The 19,696-nt window shown below is 40.7% G+C and overlaps 1 long non-coding RNA gene and 1 pseudogene across 3 annotated transcripts; both read right to left on the bottom strand.

The window, feature by feature from the left end:
* Positions 1 to 3,564: 3,564 nt before the first annotated feature.
* Positions 3,565 to 6,854, bottom strand: LOC309831598. 2 transcript variants are annotated; one of them, XR_014297606.1, is made up of 3 exons: positions 6,631 to 6,854; positions 5,684 to 5,802; positions 3,565 to 4,377 (listed from the first exon to the last, which is right to left on the bottom strand). It is a non-coding gene; the product is annotated as an uncharacterized lncRNA (long non-coding RNA). The 2 variants fall into 2 exon arrangements; XR_014297607.1 differs by lacking the exon at positions 3,565 to 4,377 and adding an exon at positions 5,434 to 5,543.
* An 11,134-nt stretch (positions 6,855 to 17,988) lies between these two features.
* Positions 17,989 to 18,587, bottom strand: LOC309831758 (high mobility group protein B3-like; annotated as a pseudogene). Its single transcript has one exon. The product of its transcript is annotated as a high mobility group protein B3-like (transcript).
* Positions 18,588 to 19,696: the final 1,109 nt, after the last annotated feature.

Genomic DNA, 19,696 nt, shown 5'->3' with positions numbered 1-19,696 from the left:
GTACATATAAATTCTATATAGAAGCTGCTGTTTATATTACGTGTTATGAATTAATAAAGCTGTCACTTGAGGTAGAGAAAAGATAGATTCATTTCAAGCTCTGTTCTGTGTGTATGCACATGCATGCATGTATGTGTTGGTTTTCCATTGTTGGCAGCCTATATTTCTTACTTATTGTATCCTTAAATTAATTTATTTAATAAATTGTGATAATTTGTTCAATATGTATCTTCCCCTCCAGTCTTTAAACTCCGTTGCTTTCTCACTGTATTCCCCAACACCTAACATGGTGCGGTGGTGATACAGCCCTTCCTCGTCAATAAATGTTTGTTGATTGATTATTTTTGAATCTAATAAGCTAATTGAGTAATGGTAGCAGTTAACCACTCAACTATGCCAACTGCCTGCAGATACTGTGTGTATCAGTGTGATGCTTCTCCCCAGACTTCTCAGTCCTTTACCTCTGGGAGTTGAGAGGCAGGAAGAATGGCTTCTGGAAGTTGATAGAGTAGGACATATGGCCTTGAATCTGATCAACTCAGTAATTCTTACTATCACTTTCATTTGTATCCATAATGTTCATACAACTGTCTACCTCTATGTGCTGCTACTAAGGAGCCTGTAATTCTTTTTACCAGAAACATTAAAAAAATGGAGAATACTTCTCTTCCTTTAGTAGATGCTATATCTGAAAAAAATAATACAATACCCAGAGTTCAGTATTAAGGTGTTAATTTTGACCTTTGCTTTGGAGGGAAGGTGGGTAGAAAGAGTTCTCATCAAAGAACTGGTTTTTAAAGTAGAAAGATACCTCTTCTCTCACTGCTCAGAAAACCAGCCGCCATGACACCCAACTCCATAACTTTAAGGACAGCAAATTCATGACAAATGAGTGCTTTGGTGGGGATAGTAGATCAATTATTTCCTTTACCTTGGGAAAGCAACGTTGTCCATGGCTGAAATACTAGCCAAATTGCACAAGACTAGACTGGATATTATTCTGGACTTCAGATTCAGAACGCTTTTTGGCAAGACAACAGACTTGGATATGGTTGATATTATTTTAATTAGAATAAAATAAAATCCTCAACATAGTCTTGCAAAGCATGACCTAAATGAGAAGACAAAAATATGTTGAGAACCCAGAAAAAGAAATGGAATGAAAAACTAGATAGCACATTAAGAAACCACTTCTGGGACTTCCTTGGTGGCGCAGTGCTAAGAATCTGCCTGCCAGTGCAGGGGACACAGGTTCGGGCCCTGGTCCAGGAAGATCCCACATGCTGCGGAGCAGCGAAGCCCGTGCGCCACAACTACAGAGCCTATTCTGTAGAGTCCGCGAGCCACAACTACTGAAGCCCACATGCCTAGAGCCCGTGTTCTACAACAGGAGAAGCCACCGCAATGAGAAGCCCTCGCACCACAACGAAGAGTAGCCCCTGCTCGCCGCAACTAGAGAAAGCCCACGCACAGCAATGAAGACCCAATGCAGCCATAAATAAATAAATAAATAAATAAAATTTATTTAAAAAAAGAAAAAAAAGAAACCACTTCTGGGGACTTCCCTGGTGGTCCAGTGGTTAAGACTCCACGTTCCCAATGCAGGGTACCCAGGTTCAATCCCTGGTCAGGGAACTAGATCCCGCATGCCGCAACTAAAGGATCCCACATGCTGCAAGGAAGATCCCACGTGTTGCAACTGAGATCCGATGCAGCCAAATAAATAAATATTTAAAAAAGAAAAAAAAAGAAACCACTTCTGGGCTAAGGTGTTGGGAAAGCTGGCTGTCATTTGGCAGAAAGCAGTGAACCAAGAGAACAGGTAGGGAGAAAGGTGAATTTTGATGGGGTGGGGAAGGGACATAGAGGAATTCTGTATACATTGTTAAAGAGATAAAACTCTATCCAGACAGTGGATAACTATCGAATGTTATTAAGCAGGAGAAAAGTAAAACCAGATTTTTGTTCCAGAAGAGTAATTGATGACAATGTGGAAGATAAATGGAAACAGAGAGACTTTGAGCTGAGACAAGCTAAAAGCTTCCTGCAAAGTCCCTGGAATCCAGAAACATTCCACAGACAGAAGTGGCCAAACCTGATGTCTGATGGAATGTGTTTGGAGGAAGGGGACATGATGGAGAAAAGGAGGCAGGATGACTGAGTTTTCTAGTGTGAACGGCTGGGTGGATGGTAAAATCATTCAACCACATAGGGGCAATGGGAGTGTAAGGGGCCAGTGGATGGATGTGTGTTAGAGGAGGTGGATGCCACCATCCAAAAGACTAGCAGTGGCGCTAAGGAAAGTGGAGGAGCTAAGGAACAGTGCATGTCCATGTATCTACTATGCATAATGGTTATACCCAGAAGAGAATTAAACCATCCGGGGAGTGAGTGAGTAGGCAGGAAATAACTTAAGGTGAGGAAGAAACTCTGGAAAATAAAAGCAAAGGAAATGAACAAAAATGTCTGGCGAGACCTTGCTTCTGTTGGGTAAGGTTCTATTACAGCTTGTTTTCAAATTCTGTATAGATTTCTTCAAATGGCCCATGAGGTAAAGGCAGCTATTTTAAAGCCTGGAATGTCCTGGTACTAAGTTACTTGAGGCTCTCTTTGACTTCCCTCCCTCTTGGCAATGAGATTAGCTGCTCTGCTGAACATAACTGTTACTGAAATGAGGACAGTGAGGTTCTCTTAGAGGAAAGGCTTCTCCTCTGCCTGATTCCCTGAGGCTGGTAGACTACAACACTGTGAAGACACAGCCCGGCTTGCTGGATGAGAACATTTCTCTCCTAAGGTTATGGTTTGGGAAAATGGAGAGAACTTTTTTGGCTCCCCTGCCCTTCTTGATACAACATTTAGAACTTGGACCCAATGCAGTGCTTGAGGGTCCTTCAAGAGATTCCTCTCTTAAGCAACGTGTACACTTTCACCATGTGCGTATCTACTAAGGATTCATCTCTCAAACTTCTCAGTTATTTTGGTGTTACTTATTTTACATTGCTAGCAGGAATGGATTACGTGGATGGTCACAGGGTGCTTAAAATACTCAAGATGTTTTATAAAAGATGTGGTAATGAAGAGCCATAAGTAAAGTTTAAAATGTGTGGTCTAAAAATTAGGAAACATCTAACAATTAGAGGTATGATGGAACATGAAATAGGAAGCAAACTGGAAATATCCAATAAAACTGATTAGGAAAAATGCAATTACAGTGTTCCCAAAGGTCTTCTACATAAAGTGCTTCCTCTTCTGTTTTGCTACAAAGTGTGAGACCAAAATAAGAAAAGAGGAGACACTGGTGGAAACTTGTAGCAGACCAGAAAAGATACAAAAGCCAAGTTAAGTCTTTTTACTAGATAACATTTAAAATATTTACTGTTTGTTAATATGACACAAAATAAGCTTCTGGCACTTGGTTAAATTGAAACGGGAGCAAAGCTAGAGGGTTCAGTGGCTGGAGAGAAGTGGTCAAAGGGTACAAAGTTTCAGTTATGCAAGATGAAAAAGTCCTTTTCTATTGGACAGCGTAGTGCCTGTGTTGACAATATTAAGAATTGGCTAAGAGAGTAGATCTTATGTTAAGTGTCATTATCACAAAAATTAATAATAATAAAGAAGGCAGGAGGAAACTTTTGAAGGTGACGGCTATGTTTATGGCATACATTGTGGTGATGGTTTCACTGGTATATACTTATATCCAAAATCATCAAGTCATATACGTGAAATATGTATAGCTCTTTGTATGTCATTCATACCTCAGTAAAGTGGCTTATTGAAAAAGAAGTGCCTGCGAGAACCTCAAAGCCTTTCCAAGTGCTGTAGGTATTTCTCCCATAGCATGGTGATTTCCAAGTTAAATGGTTTCAGGGGACTCTGCTCAACTCTAGGGATAGTTCCTAGCTTAGCTTAAGAAGTAGCTGAGAACATTTGAATATTAGTGGTTGTGGTAACATTATAGTTGAGTTCGCATTTTTAAATTTATTTATTTCTTGGCTGTGTTGGGTCTTCGTTTCTGTGCGAGGACTTTCTCCAGTTGCGGCGAGAGGGGCCCACTCTTCATCGCGGTGCGCAGGCCTCTCACTGTCGCGGCCTCCCCTGTTGCGGAGCACAGGCTCCAGATGCGCAGGCTTAGTAGTTGTGGCTCACGGGCTTAGTTGCTCCGTGGCATGTGGGATCTTCCCAGACCAGGGCTCGAACCCGTGTCCCCTGCATTGGCAGGCAGATTCTTAACCACTGCGCCACTAGGGAAGCCCGAGTTCGCATTTTTAAAACATGCCTGTGAATTGTGTAGCCTCTGTTTATGTAGCAACAAGAGATGGATCTCATCCAGGTCCTTGACACTTTACCCGTGTCTCCTTGTGTCCTTCAGGTTCTCACCTGTAAAATGAGGAGATTAGACTCAGTTATGGGTAAGACCCATTCTAGGGTAAAGATACTCCCCTAGGATCCCATTCTTTAATCATGCTGCTTATCTGCTTCAATAAAATATTTTCTTTTTTAAAGCACAATTGACTAGTAAGACATGCTTTTCACTGTGATTTAGTTGATCATGGGTGGGGAGAAAAAAGGACCTAGCACAACCTAGATTCTGATTGTTTCCTCCCATCCCCACTCTCCCTTTTGCTCTCTTAATTTCTTTTTAAATATCATTTTCCTTATTTCTGATTTTTATTTATTATTATTTTTAAAAATTTTTGGCTGTGTTGGGTCTTCGTTGCTGCGAGCAGGCTTTCTCCCTAGTTGTGGCCAGCAGGGGCTATTCTTCATTGTAGTGCGTGGGCTTCTCATTGTGGTGGCTTCTCTTGTTGCAGAGCACGGGCTCTAGGCATGCGGGGTTCAGTAGTTGCAGCATGTGGGCTCAGTAGTTGTGGTACGCAGGCCCTAGATTATGTGGGCTTCAGTAGTTGTGGCACACAGGCACACAGTTGCTCCGTGGCATGTGGGATCTTCCTGGACCAGGGATCGAACCCATGTCCGCTGCATTGGCAGGCGGCTTCTTTACCACTGCACCACTAGGGAAGTCCCTCTGATCTTTAAATGTAATACATCGTAAACATTTCCTCATCTGTAAAATGGAAGTAATGGTCCCTATATAGCAATCTCACGGGTAGGTTGTTATCTGAATTAAACAAAGTCAGTTTATGTAAACACTTGGAACAGGGCCTGCCATGTATAATCATGTAAGCACTCAAAAATGTTAATTATAAGAGTATCAAGCCCTTGCCTTGCATCTCTCCATTTGCAAAAGTCCAGGCATCCATAGTGCTTTGAAAGAAAATAATAGAATTTCTACAGTAATCGAAATATCAACAATAATAGAAATTGCAAGTCCCCAGTCTCTTCTGCAGTGCTTGAAATACTGTTAGCATCTGTAATTTAGTGGCCAGCTGAATGAAGTCGATGCATCACCACCATCAAATTACTTATGTTGTAATGTTTTTACTGGAAATATCGCCTCTGTTCAAAAGTGGTATTTTGATGCTTTCCAGGGTGAATCTGGTGCTGCCATCTCCACACTGTGCATCACATCAGACTTTGCCAATCTGCAGATTCAGAATTTTATAAAATGTACAGCCCTTTTATGTCTGTACTGTGCCTTTATCTACTATATTAGTCTGCCCAGGCTGCCATAACAAAATACCAGAGCCTAGGTAGCTTGAACAACAGAAATTTATTTACTCACCGCTCTGGAGGCTAGAAATCCAAGATCAAGTTGCTGTCAGGATTGGTATTTGGTGAGGCCTCTCTTCCTGGCTTGCAGACAGCCATTTTCTCACTTTGTCCTCAAATGACCTTCCATCTCTGCTGGGGAGGAAGAGAGGGAGTAGGGGGGAGAAAGAGAAAAAGAGATGTATCTGGTGTCTTTTCCTCTACTTATAAGGACACCAATCCTATTAGATAAGGAGTCCATCCTTATGACCTCATTTAACCTTTATTACTTCCCTAAAGGTCCTATCTCCAAAGACAATCACACTGGGGGTCAGGGCTTAAACCTATGAATTTGGGGGAACACAGTTCAGTCCATAACACATACCAAACACCAGCAGTCCAAGCTAACTACATATCAGTAAAGCAGATGATTTATTCTGATATTTCATTATAGGCTATAATAATAAGTATTTCTAAAAAGAGACACGTATGATAAACACCTAACAGAATTAGATAAATTTTTCATAAGGGCTTCCCGAGTATTTTTCTTGAGAAATTAAAAATTCTTAATATACATTTATGATAACATTAGAATTGAAAATGTTCATTTCCTTTCAAGAGATCATTCCTTGAAATTTCATGTTTTTTCATAGTGATAAATATGAATCAGGTTAAAGTGTTCCTCAAAAGCTGCATTTCACAGTCCTATTTGCTCTAATACATTTTATGTCAACTAACAAAATTTAATTATTGTTATTATTATAAGCTACTCAGCTTCACTAAAACTAGCTTCATTTGTTATAAATTAATATGGCTTAGGAGAAAAATTTAGTCAAGCTGAATTATGAGAAAAGAGATATTTCATTCAATATTTTAATTTTTTCAGGCAAATATGATAGCTGGCCAATTTTTAAAAATCTAGACTGTCACTTCTATTATCATTTCACAAAAAGAAGTATTTTATCATTGTCTAATTCATACCAAATGGCAGCAATTGATGCTCTTGTTTTTTTTCTTGTCCAAAATTAGTTTATAATTTCACCCAAGAGTTGTTGTTGCCAAGAGGTCAGTTTCTTTCTCCAGGAACACTTGACCATGCCGAGATCTGCAATCATGAGGACATGTAATATGGATCTATCATGTTGCTTTGAAAGCTTTGAAGCCCAGATTTGAACATAACATTTAGTACCAGAGTTTAGCACAGAACAAAGTTAATTGTGGAACAGTGTATACCACTGTATGGAAGTGAACCAAAATTATATTTGAAGTGGGAATAAAAGGCCTGAAGTCAAAGTTTCTACACTGAAATGTCCAAGGTTTATATTCATCATTAAAAGAGATAGACCTTATACCACATAATTTTAGAATACTAGAGAAACTATTAAGAGAAACAATGCAATGTATATGAAGGGGAGACAGAGAAAAAGAGGGGGAATAAGGAGACATTTTGCAGCTGTGAAATGTTACTACTGCTGTAGTCTTATTTAAATAGCTTTATTTTTTAAATTAAAATGTATTGCATTTAAAATTAAATGCAATAAATACAATTAAACACACAAACAAATATGCATTTTTTTAACCCAGGAATGCACAATGAAGGTGAAGTTGAAGAAAACAAACTAGGCTAAATTAAATAAGTAAAAAGGCCAAAATTGCCAATCCGTGACCAGCCTATCTGTCTATTTTCAATTAATGGCTAAATGAGTTTTACGTGAGATCATATTAAACCTGAGTGTCTACATTGCACAATAGGATGATGCATCGTAGCTGCTAAGCCAAGCACTGGGAAATAAACAAACTCCTCAAACCTTAGCCTAGAATCTAGTTTCAAATTCCTAAATTCTCTCTATAAAGTGCTTCTTATGTCCCTTTTGGACAGTACTAATATTTCCGTTAGCTTTATTGTATATTTTTAAATCAATATAGAATCTCAGCAAGTATTTGTTAGTTAACTTTGGTTGACTTGTTTTCTGAAACAGCAATTATTAGCAGTTATTCTCTACAGAGAATCAGCTAAACCAACCCACGATCCTGATAGTACAGCAAGCCTGTGGAGGTTGAAAAACCTAAAAAGCTGGCAGAACACTCCGGAGGAAAAATCTTGTGAAAAATATCGACTGCTCTGTAAGGTGAAAGTACTATAGTAATGGTTCTACTTTTAGCCTCTGCTACTCATACCAGAGAAATTATCCACCGTCCCATTGCTACACTGCCATTTTCTTTAACTTATAATGAAGTGTAGAATTGATCAAAAGAAGAATATATTCTGAGGAAATTTATAAAATTAATAAGTATATAAAACATGGAACTTTTCTGAGTATAAAATTTTGCATGATATATCTGGATAGAAGTTATATAAAGGATTAAAGCATCATGTGGATATATGTGTTTGAAAACTACTTTGTGTATTAATAAGTTAGAAATAAATTGTACTGAATTAGCAGGTAAACATGACTCATTTGCTAAGAATGTTAGAAATAAATTGTACTGAATTAGCAGGTAAACATGACTCATTTGCTAAGAATGTGTCTTGGTCAGCAAGATACTTGGAAATAGGTCCAACAAAGAGGATGAAACCTCACAGTTTGAAGTTCCTGCAACCACACAAAAAAAAGAAGGAGAAACAGAAGTGAAATTTGGGAGGAATTTATGCAGAAGCCAGTGATTAAGACCACAGAGAAGTGTGGGGTTTGTGAGTAAAAGAATGTCCCCAAGTCCCATTCAACACAAGAAATTTTGGGCATAGTGACTGTTGTTTCTCCTGGTACTGTGGTTGCCACAGCATAAATAAACTAAGTGTTCCTGTTTGTTAAATGTTATTCCACCTGTCCTACCCAAGGCAGATATACTGTGAAGCTAATGGAGCTTAAGCTTCAGGGTCCCTCACTTACACAGACTCCTTCCAAGCCCATTAAGGGCCTAGAAATGATCTCATGTGGTCATATGTTTGAGTAAAATTCGCCGAAGGTATTTCCATCACGATCAGTTAAGATCTCTATTTCCTTCCATTCTGATGTTCCTTCTGATAGACTTCCCTTAGTCATGTCACATTGGAATGGCCACAGTGTGGCCAGTTAATGGGATCCAGTTAATGGGAAGTTGAACTGAGCATACATTGGTTTGGGTTTTGTGGAATGGGATTATGTGTGGTGCAGTATTTCTGTGTAGAGGTAAGTATTGCTAGCCATCCAGGAATAGAAATGGCTCCCAGGAATATTCCTACTGCCCTCTGTGCCAACTCACCTGGGATCCTGTCATGTAAAGGTGCAGGGCCAGAGGTTACACTGCAATGTGACTTCATCCTGCAGTGGATGGCACCATATATACAAAGACTAAAAGGAAAGGAGGTATGAGTCAGTCTATTGGAAATTCTTCCAATCACTAGATATGTAAAATTGTTAGGGAGAGAGAAGTCTATTTTTATCCTCCTGGTCAGAAAGGAAGTTCTGTCCTGTCGGCAACGTACTCAGTAATGCAATGTACACAATTATCAATGTATCATAGTCTTTCCCCCTCTTTTGAAGGAAATTGTACATGATAGAATTTATCAGAATTACTGTTAGTATAAAAGAAGTCCGCCGTTAGTCTGGGATAACTCCACAGCCACCAGGGACCAAGGCTCCTATATTTCTGCTCTGTCATCCTCAGTATGTGGCTTCCTTCCTCAAGCTTCCCTCATGAGTTCAGGATAATTGCTGGCGTTCTAGCTATCATGTCCACATTCCAGGCAGTAGGAAGAAGGGAGAAGAGAAGGATAAAAGGATGTGCTCCACAGCCGAATCAAATCCCGTTAAGGGGCCATTCCTGATGTTTCTCGTAGCATTTCCCCTTTGGCCAGAACTATATGCAAAGGAGGCTGAGATAGGTAGTCTTTTCAGATAGGTGATTTGCTGCTAGAATACAACTTGGAAAATGGCAAGCAGGTGGACAAGTGGAAACTTAAAAAAGCAGAGAAAGCTGAAATTTAAGCATCTGCACTCGGAAAAGCCATAAAGCAAGACAAGAATGGCTGCAGAATTGGAGGCACCTGTCACTTTGAATGGGGTGTGGATTAAAAACAAGATTAGTTGAAAGTCTAATAAAAAGCAGCTAGCTCTCTAGATGCCAGCCCTAACATTGCATAGCCAGGCACCTAAACCTTTCCCACCCCAACAGAGGAAGACATTCCAGGTATTCTCACTGGAAAAATCGAAACAGAGCTCTAGCCTCAGGAATATTTCAGGGAAGTAAGACAAAAGGTAAAATAGGGAGGTAAAGTTAAATTTTACATACTGAGTTGTGAGAACTTTAGTCCCCTGCCCTTACTCAACTCCTAGAATAATAGCAGCCAGGCTTACACCCTCTCCTGAAATACAGAACAATAACAACAGTACAAACAAACAGAAGACTAGCCCAAGAGAAAAAAACCCTACAGACGCTAACATTTGGGCATCTACAAAGTAAGGCCTGAGTACAGATCTACAGTAAACTGTACAGTGAAGCCACTAGTTAACATCCTGGCCAAGTTTCCAAGCCATTTTTGGTGTTTCTCTCTTAAATAAGAACAGAGAGCCAAAAATCACTAGACTTTTAAGAATGTCTCTACAAGATCGCCTTTATTGGCAATCTAAAGGCCTGTGAGCATAAGTCCCAGAGATGCTTGCAACTAACATTTATGCTACTTCCGAAGCTCTCAGTTCAGAGAAGCATATGTTGGCCTGAAAGGCTACAGGTGATTAAAAAGAAAAAGAAAAGACAGTGTTCATGCTTGGTATTCTATGCTGTACTCTGCTCGGTCTTGTTTATCGCACCACAAGATTGATGGGGTGCAATAAATGCTCTAATGAGATGGTCTCTGACGTATATCAGGATTGGCTTAAGGATTGAGGCTCTTGGCCCCTAAAATTACCCAATGTAGCTGCTTGCTACTTCTCTACTGAAAACGAATTACTAGCCTGGCAGACACTGGTTGAGACGGCACCACAGTTGAGGGACAGCTAAGACCAAAGGTTCCAGTAATTTCCTGGGTGATGTCAGAGAAACAGTGGAATAAGGAAGGAGCAGCTCAGTTAGTCTCATTGATTTAATGTGACCGATACATTCAGGAATGTGTGGAAGGGGGCAGGATGGGAGGGGTCTAGAGAATTCATGGACCGGAGGCATCCACTGCCTGGAGATGACACTGTCCCCATTACATGCTGTCTTTCTAACAACGGGGACTGCAGTTCAGAAAGATGTGACCAAGCTTCATTTATTGATGACAGTGTCCACACCCCTCGTAGTAGAAGGCAAGGGAAAGTCAGCCCGAAGGGCCTAGTTATATATTGTGTGGCTGGCTGTACATTCCAATGTCTGTCTTAGCTTAGTTTCCCCTGAAAGCAGAGCCGGAGACATACTCTCAGGTGCATGTAACTTATTTGGAAGGTAATCCCAGAAAATGGAGAGTGATACAGGCAAGGAGAGAAAGCCAATAAAATGTGTGTCATTGAATGGTTATCACCCTGTACAGCTCAGGCTCAATCCTGCTTGGGACCCTCTAAAGAACTATAGAATCTTCTTGGAATTGTATGCTATTGATAAACTGCACGTATAATTAAAGAAAACATCATATTTATATTATGTATAGAGAAAAATTAAGTAAAAATAATTTAATTATAACATTTATATAAAAATAATTTTACAAACCCTATTCTGAGAACTAAAGTTCTATTGATTGTTATTATGAGCACAAGTATGGCCCTTTAAGTTTTTGTTTTTGTTTTTTATTTTTGCGGTACGGGGGCCTCTCACTGTTGTGGCCCCTCCCTTGTGGAGCACAGGCTCAGCGGCCATGGCTTACGGGCCCAGCTGCTCCGCGGCATGTGGGATCTTCCCGGACCGGAGCACGAACCCGTGTCCCCTGCATCAGCAGGTGGACTCTCAACCACTGAGCCACCAGGGAAGCCTCCCCCTTTAAGTTTTTTAAATGCTAACAAATGAGATTAAAATTCATTTTGAAGAGGCCCGATTTTAAATCTCTAGTTTCTTGATGTTGGTTCCAATGGTTCATTTGAAGTTTGGACTAACTTCAAAGGAACTCACTTTTGTTTTTAGGATTTGAGGGTAGAGGAGAAACTCCAGCCCAAGAAGGGGGCTCTATAAGCTCTTCCCAGAGGAGGATGAGAAGGAAAAGGAGGTCTCTACAGGAACTGCTTGCATCTGGAGTGACGATAACATATGAGAGGGAGGTGGGTGAATGTGGCCTGGCAGCACAGGAGGCCTCTGCTTTCAGACCAAGGCCACCATCTGGAGGGACAACAGGGAGTTATTGTTTGGAAAATTTATTGTGATGTGGTGACTCCTAGTTCAGTGACCAGATCATTCTTGCAACTTCAGCCATCAGCTCCTTTTTTCTTGAGTGTCTGGATCTTTCATCTATTTCTTTTATTAGGGAAGTATTATTTTATTATTTCCTCCTTCAGGATAGAGTTGGTACTCGTCAGCATTCCATAGGTGTCCGCCAGGCTCTGAATTTTTGTTGACTCTTTCTCTAGGCTAATATCCTCCAAAGATGACTCAGTTGCTACAGTCCCCCTTTGAACAGTGCCATCCTTGCCAAGGAGTTGACACTTCTCTTGAATTTGTTATGCCAATGTTTGTGAAATTTCAGCCAGCATTGTGAAAGCAGCATTTCCCATTTCACACGACGCCAGCTTCCAGACAACTAGACAAGTCTAAACAAATATGAGACCCACTAAAAAGCCGATGACGGGCGCACACACCATGGACTTGGCTGGAGGCTGCAGAGGGCAGGGCCCGGATTCCCATCATCCAGCCATGGCTCCACCACCACTGCTTGTGGCTTTCCAAGGATGCCTGAAGCCAAGCTCTGTGGTGGCTTGAAGCCCTTCCGTGGCACTGAAGCCCACCACAGAGCTCTATGGAGTAACCACACCTCTCCCAGCTCACGAAAACTTCTGAGATCCCTCTACTTAACCCCCGCAACATCCCACACTGGCAGCCTAAGCAGGCCACCAGTGGAGCTGGCCCAGAGAATGGAGAGATCAACTTTAAAAAGTTTCTCAAAATTACTGCCCACTACCCCTCTTCTCTTCTTAATTAAGAAAAAATTATGAAACTTTTTATTTCTCAGCTGCATTGCACAGCATGCGAGATCTTAATTCCCTGACGAGGGATGGAACCCATGCCCCCTGCAGTGGAAGCTCAGAGTCTTAACCACTGGACCACCAGGGAAGTCCTGAAACATTTTTATTAAGGTAAAATAGAGGGGACTTCCCTGGTGGCACAGTGGTTGAGAATCTGCCTGCCAAGCCAGGGGACATGGGTTGGATCCCTGGTCCGGGAGGATTCCACATGCCGCAGAGTGGCTAAGTCCGAGCGCCACAACTACTGAGCCTGTGCTCTAGAGCCCGCGAGCCACAACTACTGAAGCCCACGTGCCTAGAGCCTGTGCTCCGCAACAAGAGAAGCCACCGCAATGAGAAGCCTGCGCACCGCAATGAAGAGTAGCTCCCGCTCGCCGCAACTAGAGAAAGCCTGCGCGCAGCAGTGAAGACCCAATGCAGCCAAAAAATAAATTAAAATTAAAAAAAAAAATGTATATATATATATATATATACACACACACACTCTGTGATGTATTCATATCGTAAATGTATACGCTTTGATGACTTTTGACAACTATATACACCTGTATAACCAATATGCCAATGTAGATATAGAACACTTTCATCACCTTCAGAAAGTTCCCTCATTCCCCCTTCCAGGAGACCCTACTCCCTAAAGGCAATCATCTCTTTGATTTTTATCGACATATATTAATTTGGACTCTTTCTGAACTTCATACAAATGGCATCATGCAGAATGTATTCTTTTGTATCTGGATTCTTTTGCTTAACATCATGTGTTTGGGGTTCACCCATGGTGGTCACCCCTTCTTTCGTTCTGAGTCGAATGCCATTGTACAGGCACACATGATTGGACATCAGCCCACCCCTCTTGCTCCCCATTCACTCCACCTCCTCCCAGCCCCCTCCTTTATTTTACTGACTGAAATACTTTGGGAAAGAAAACTTCCCTCATCAACCATTTGGGTTTCCCTGAGGTATAAATTTGTACAGAAAAGTTAGGCTTAAAAGGTGATCAATTAGACTTGCTTTTTAGTGTACATATGACCCTGCACTCTTACAGATATTTGATATGTTTTAATTCGTTGCAGTTACTATTATTATCAATACTCAAATTATCCCTTCTTTAGCTAGTATTGTCTTTTGAATCCTTTTGACAGGACCCCAGAAGCCTTTGATGGCTTCTTTCCTTCTGATGTGACAAGTTATTCCGGGTTTATCTTGTACATTTCCTGCCCCAGACCTGACATTAGCCACTCATTCAAAGTCATGGCTCCTTTGAGGAGAAAATGATATTTAGAGACCATAGTCTGTGCTCAGGGTGCTGAGTGCTACTGACTGGTCATTGTTTCTAAGCCTTTTCAGTGAACAAAGCTAAGAAATATTATTTAAGTTGAGATATATTTGATATATAACACTATTAGTTTTAGGCATATAACACAATGATTTGATATATGTATATATTGTGAAATGATTACCACTAAAAATATAGTTAACATGCATTACCACACATAGATACAAATTTTTGTTTTCTTATAATGAGAACTTTTAAGATCTACTCTTCTAGCAACTTTCAAATATATAATACAGTATCGTGAACTATAGTCACCATGCTGCACATTACATCCCCAGGATTTATTTTCTTATAACCGGAGATTTGTACCTTTTGATCACCTTCACTCATTTTGTTGAGTGAAAATGGTAACCACCAATCTGTTCTCCGAATCTGTGAGCTCCATTTTTTAAGAACCCATATGTAAGTGAGATCATATACTATTTGTCTTTCTCTATCTGACTTAAGAAATATATATTTTTTTAAAGAGAAAACATATCAGGGACTTCCCTGGTGGTGCAGTGGTTAAGAATCCGCCTGCCAATGCAGAGGACATGGGTTTGATCCCTGGTCCAGGAAGATCCCACATGCCACGGAGCAACTAAGCCCATGCGCCACAACTACTGAGCCTGCGCTCTAGAGCCCATGAGCCACAACTACTGAGCCCATGTGCCACAACTACTGAAGACCACGTGCTTAAAGCCCAAGCTCCTCAACAAGAGAAACCACTGCAATGAGAAGCCCACGCACCGCAACAAAGAGTAGCCCCCTCTCGATGCAACTAGAGAAAGGCTGTGTGCAGCAACAAAGACCCAACACAAATAAATAAATAAATAAATAAAAGAATGTACTCCCAGACGTATGAAAAAAAGAAAAGAGAGAGAGAAAACTTATCACATGCAAGAACCTTTTAACTGATCTGCTTATACCAGTTTCTACTTCACTACTCCTTCCAACTCATGCTCTGCATTTCTGTCAGAATCATCCTTATGAAACACAGATCTGATCTTCATAATCCCCTGCTTAAAAACTTGTGATGGAGTCCCATTGCCAAAAGGATTAAGCCAAAGCTCCTTGGCATGGTATACATACAGATCCTCTAAAAATTTGTCTCCTGGTTTCCATTCCAACCTCTTTAACATTCATTCTTCCCTCTCCCATAGTTCAGCACACCATACTGCTCCCGCCACACTGTGCCTTTTCTCATCTGGTTCACTTTCTCTGAAACGCCCTGATTTTTCTATTTCTTGGTAAATTTGTATTCATCCTTCAATAAATATCTCAAACATCAATTTTCTCTAAAATAAATTGCAGTCTCCTTTCCCTACAGAGGACTAATCTGTTTCCATCATATCCTACACAGTATTCCAAATGTCTTTACATAGCACTAATGAAACTATATAATAATGATTTGTTTACATGCATCTCTCTCTAGCTAGAGTGTCCCCCAAAATGTTGGACACTTACCATTAGTGGTACTGTAGATGGTTTTACGTGTTACACTGATATGACGTTAAATATTGAATTGCATAGTGTGAGAGTTATCCCCTTTTTAATACTTTAGGGAGAAAGTTTTAGTTTTGTGCTTATGGCTTTAACATCTCTCTATTATTGTGTGATTAATTTCCCTTTTTTAAGAGAGAGCAGGCCTCAGGCTTAAAACTTTGTAGATAACAATAATTGGCTAGAATTTATATATTTCTTCATGATATTTTCTGATGATTATTTTCTGTCTATGAAACTTTAAAAATGAATATTGATGAGTGACTTCCCTGGTGGTCCAGTGGGTAAGACTCTGTGCTCCCAATGCAGGGGGCCTGGGTTCATTCCCTGGTTGGGGAACTAGATCCCACATGCATGCTGCAACTAAGAAGTCCACATGCCACAACTAAGAAGCCTGCATGCCGCAACTAAAAGATCCCGCGTGCCACAACGAAGACCTGGCGCAGCCAAAATAAATAAATAAATAAAATATTTTTAAAAAGATAACATGGTCAACACATAAAATCAATTGTATTTCTAGGAAAAATTAATATTGATGATAGATTTTTCTTTTAAAATAAAAGTGAGATAAAGAAAAATAGTAAGCATATAATGGTAACAAAGTGCATCATTATGGCAAAATTCTCGTAGGATATGTGAAAATGACTTAACTCTGGGAAACATTGGGCTAGGTCCTTCAGAAGCAGGAGGCATAACTTCTATTTTTATCCCCAGTTCCTAGTACTATGTTTAACATACAGTAGATCGTCACTAAATATTTGTCAAATTAAGTTAGGAAGAAACACTCACCTCCAACATTTTCAAGATTCAATGTCATTTTGGGGGATATATACCTAAAGTGAAAGGCCTTCTGTAACTGACTTTTCTGAAAAAGTTAAATAATATCCATTGTTATCATATAAATGACCTTTAAAATGATTTCCTATAGCTACCATGGAAGAAATCAAATTCACAAGAGGATACGACCATAGATTCTCCAACTGGGTTGTGTGGAATGAGGTCTTAAAAGCCAAAGTTCAGGGGCAATAGAAGAAGGTTAACAATACATTCTATTACAATCATCCCATCAGTTTTCACCATCAAGGTCACGGTACATTTTAAGGGAGGGTAGACCAGAAGAGCTCTCACTAGAGGTGAGCTAGCACCATCTGTTGGGGAGTGAGTTCACAGCATAAGATGATATCAGCTGACTTCGTTACTCCGGAATTTATTTCTCCAAAGTACTTTCTTTCCATCATACAAATTTCAAGACACTCATGCATACCCAAGTACAATTTAATTTTCAGTCAGGTCTACTATGACAGTCAAAAACAAAACTCTTTAATTAATCTGATTATAGTGTACTAGTTTTTCATGATTTGACTCTTTAATTACAGACCTGATAATTAGACTACTTTGACCCATTTAAGAAATGGAAAAAAGGTTAGTAACATTATACAGCCACATGGATTATAGGTTTGCTGTAGAATAACAAATATGTGTTGCACAAAACAAAAACAAACTCATAGATACAGAGAACAAGTGGGTGGCTGCCATAGGGTGGTAGAGGGGTGGGCAAAATAGGTGAAGGAGGTTAAGAGGTACAGACCTCCAGTTATAAAATAAATAAACAACGGGGATGTAATATACAGCATAAGGATATGGTCAATAATACTGTAATAACTTTGTGTGGGGACAGATGATTATTAGACTTACTGTGGTGATCATTTCATAATGTATGTAAATGTGAAATCACTATGTAGTACACCTGAAACTAACATAATGTTGTACATCGACAAAACTTTAAATAAATATAAAGCAAAAAACAAAAGTACATTGTTTGTTCTTATAAACCAGCCTTGATTATCTGTGGTTATTAGAAATAGAGGTAGCCTTAAATTTTAAACTTTACAAATAAGCTAGAGACAGTCATTTTCTCCTTTCATACTCCTTCCCAAAAAATCTATAGGTGAAATTGAGAGGGTAGTGTTTCTCTTGTTTACCATTTGGAATAGATGCTCCAGAGTGACAAAAAGGGAAGAGATAGCCAGCTGAGTGTGTGAAGGTAGGTGGAAAATGAGGGGGAAATCATAAGCGCTTGGATTCTAAATGACAACAAGTGTGTTACCAGCAGTTTCCCCAGAGACAGGGCTTAGGAGTAAAGTTTCAAACATTAGAAATAAATTCGTATGTGCCTCTATTTTAATTTTTTTATTTTTTGCGGTACGCGGGCCTCTCACTGTTGTGGCCTCTCCCGTTGCGGAGCACAGGCTCCGGACGCGCAGGCTCAGCGGCCATGGCTCACGGGCCCAGCCGCTCCGCGGCATGTGGGATCTTCCCGGACCGGGGCACGAACCCATGTCCCCTGCATCGGCAGGCGGACTCTCAACCACTGCGCCACCAGGGAAGCCCCTTTTTTTATTCATCTTCCTCCTCCTCCTCTTCGTCCTCGTCTTCCACCTTTTTCCGGGCAACTTTAGCAGGACCCTTGGCGCCATCAAACTTCCCTTTAGACTTATAGTCTGAGACATCCTTCTCGTATTTCTCCTTCAGCTTCGCTGCCTTTTTGATATATGGCTGCTTCTCGCTGTCACTTAAGTTATTCCATATCTCGCCCAGCTTCTTTGCCACATCTCCAATAGAGATGCCAAGGTTTGTAGATTTGACCTTGGGGCGGAATTCGGAACAGAACAGGAAAAATCCAGACGGTGGCCTCTTGGGGGCATTCGAGTCCTTCTTCTTCTTGCCTCCCTTAGCTAGTCCGTAATCCTTCATTTCCCGATCATAGAGCACTTTATCTGCCTTTGCCATTTCATTAAATTTAGACTTCTCTTTCCAGGACATTGTCTTCTACCACTCAGAGCACTTCTTGGAAAATTCTGCAAAATTGTCAGGGACCTCGGGGTTTTTCTTCTTATGTTCCTCTCTGCACATCTGCACAAAGAAGGCATAAGCAGACATCTTGCCCTTTGGTTTCTTGGGTCACCTTTAGCCATCTTGACTGTATTGTTCGCTAGTCTGGGCAGCGCAGGGCATGACGCGTGGCTCAGCGCTCCACAGCTGTGCGCTCCATAACTTATTTTAAATCAATTCCAGCTACCTTTAAAGTTCAAGTTTCTAATTGAACCTCCTTCCACAGTTTGTTCCTTTCCTCAAATACTTCTATCAATAGGAACAGGAAAAAAACCTCCTACCTAGTCACTAAGTCTTTTCAGATATCCCAATAAAAGCTTTTTTCAAACTGTAAAGAGCTTTGTAGGGTTTTTCCAATTATAAAAAGTATTTAAAAATAATATGACAGGGGCTTCCCTGGTGGCACAGTGGTTAAGAATCCGCCTGCCAATGCAGGGGTTCGATCCCTGGTCAGGGAAGATCCCACATGCCATGGAGCAACTAAGCCCACACGCCACAACTACTGAACCTGCTCTCTAGAGCCTGTGAGCCACAGCTACTGAGCCCTCGCGCCTAGAGCCCGTGCTCCACAACAAGAGAAACCACTGCAATGAGAAGCCCGCGCACCACAACGAAGAGTAAACCCTGCTCACCGCAACTAGAGAAAGCCCGAATGCAGCAATGAAAACCCAATGCAGCCAAAAATAAATAATTAAAATAAATTAATCTGACAGTACCAAAGGTAAGAAGTGAAAATCAGAGTGTAATGCCTCCACCTAGAAACAATTCTATTTATAAATGAACATACCAATACACATATTTTTAACTAAATAGGTTCATGGTTTACACAGAGTCTACTGAACTTATACTCCACTTAATATGTCAGGGGGGAGGTTTATTAATAACTCTCACCTCCTCCCAAGTCTCTTTTCTCTGCAAGGTCAGTGTAGTGGGTTGAATGGTGGCCCCAGAAAAGACATAACCAAGTCCTGATCTTATTTAGAAAAAGGGTCTTTTCAGGTACAATTAAGGATCTTGAGATGAGATCATCTTGGATTACCTGGGTGGGCCCTAAATCCAATGATAAGTGTCCTGGGACTTCCCTGGCAGTCCAGTGGTTAAGACTCCACACTACCACTTCAGGGGGCTCGGGTTTGAGCCGTGGTGGGGGAACTAAGATCCCGCATGCCACGTGGCACAGCCCAAAAAAACCAAAAAAATTACAAGTGTCCTC

The sequence above is a fragment of the Grampus griseus genome, assembly GCF_964374135.1.
Source record: "Grampus griseus genome assembly, chromosome: 13".
Taxonomy (NCBI): domain Eukaryota; kingdom Metazoa; phylum Chordata; class Mammalia; order Artiodactyla; family Delphinidae; genus Grampus; species Grampus griseus.
Note: the sequence above shows the minus strand (reverse complement) of the source record. Positions and strands in the feature narration are given on the sequence as shown.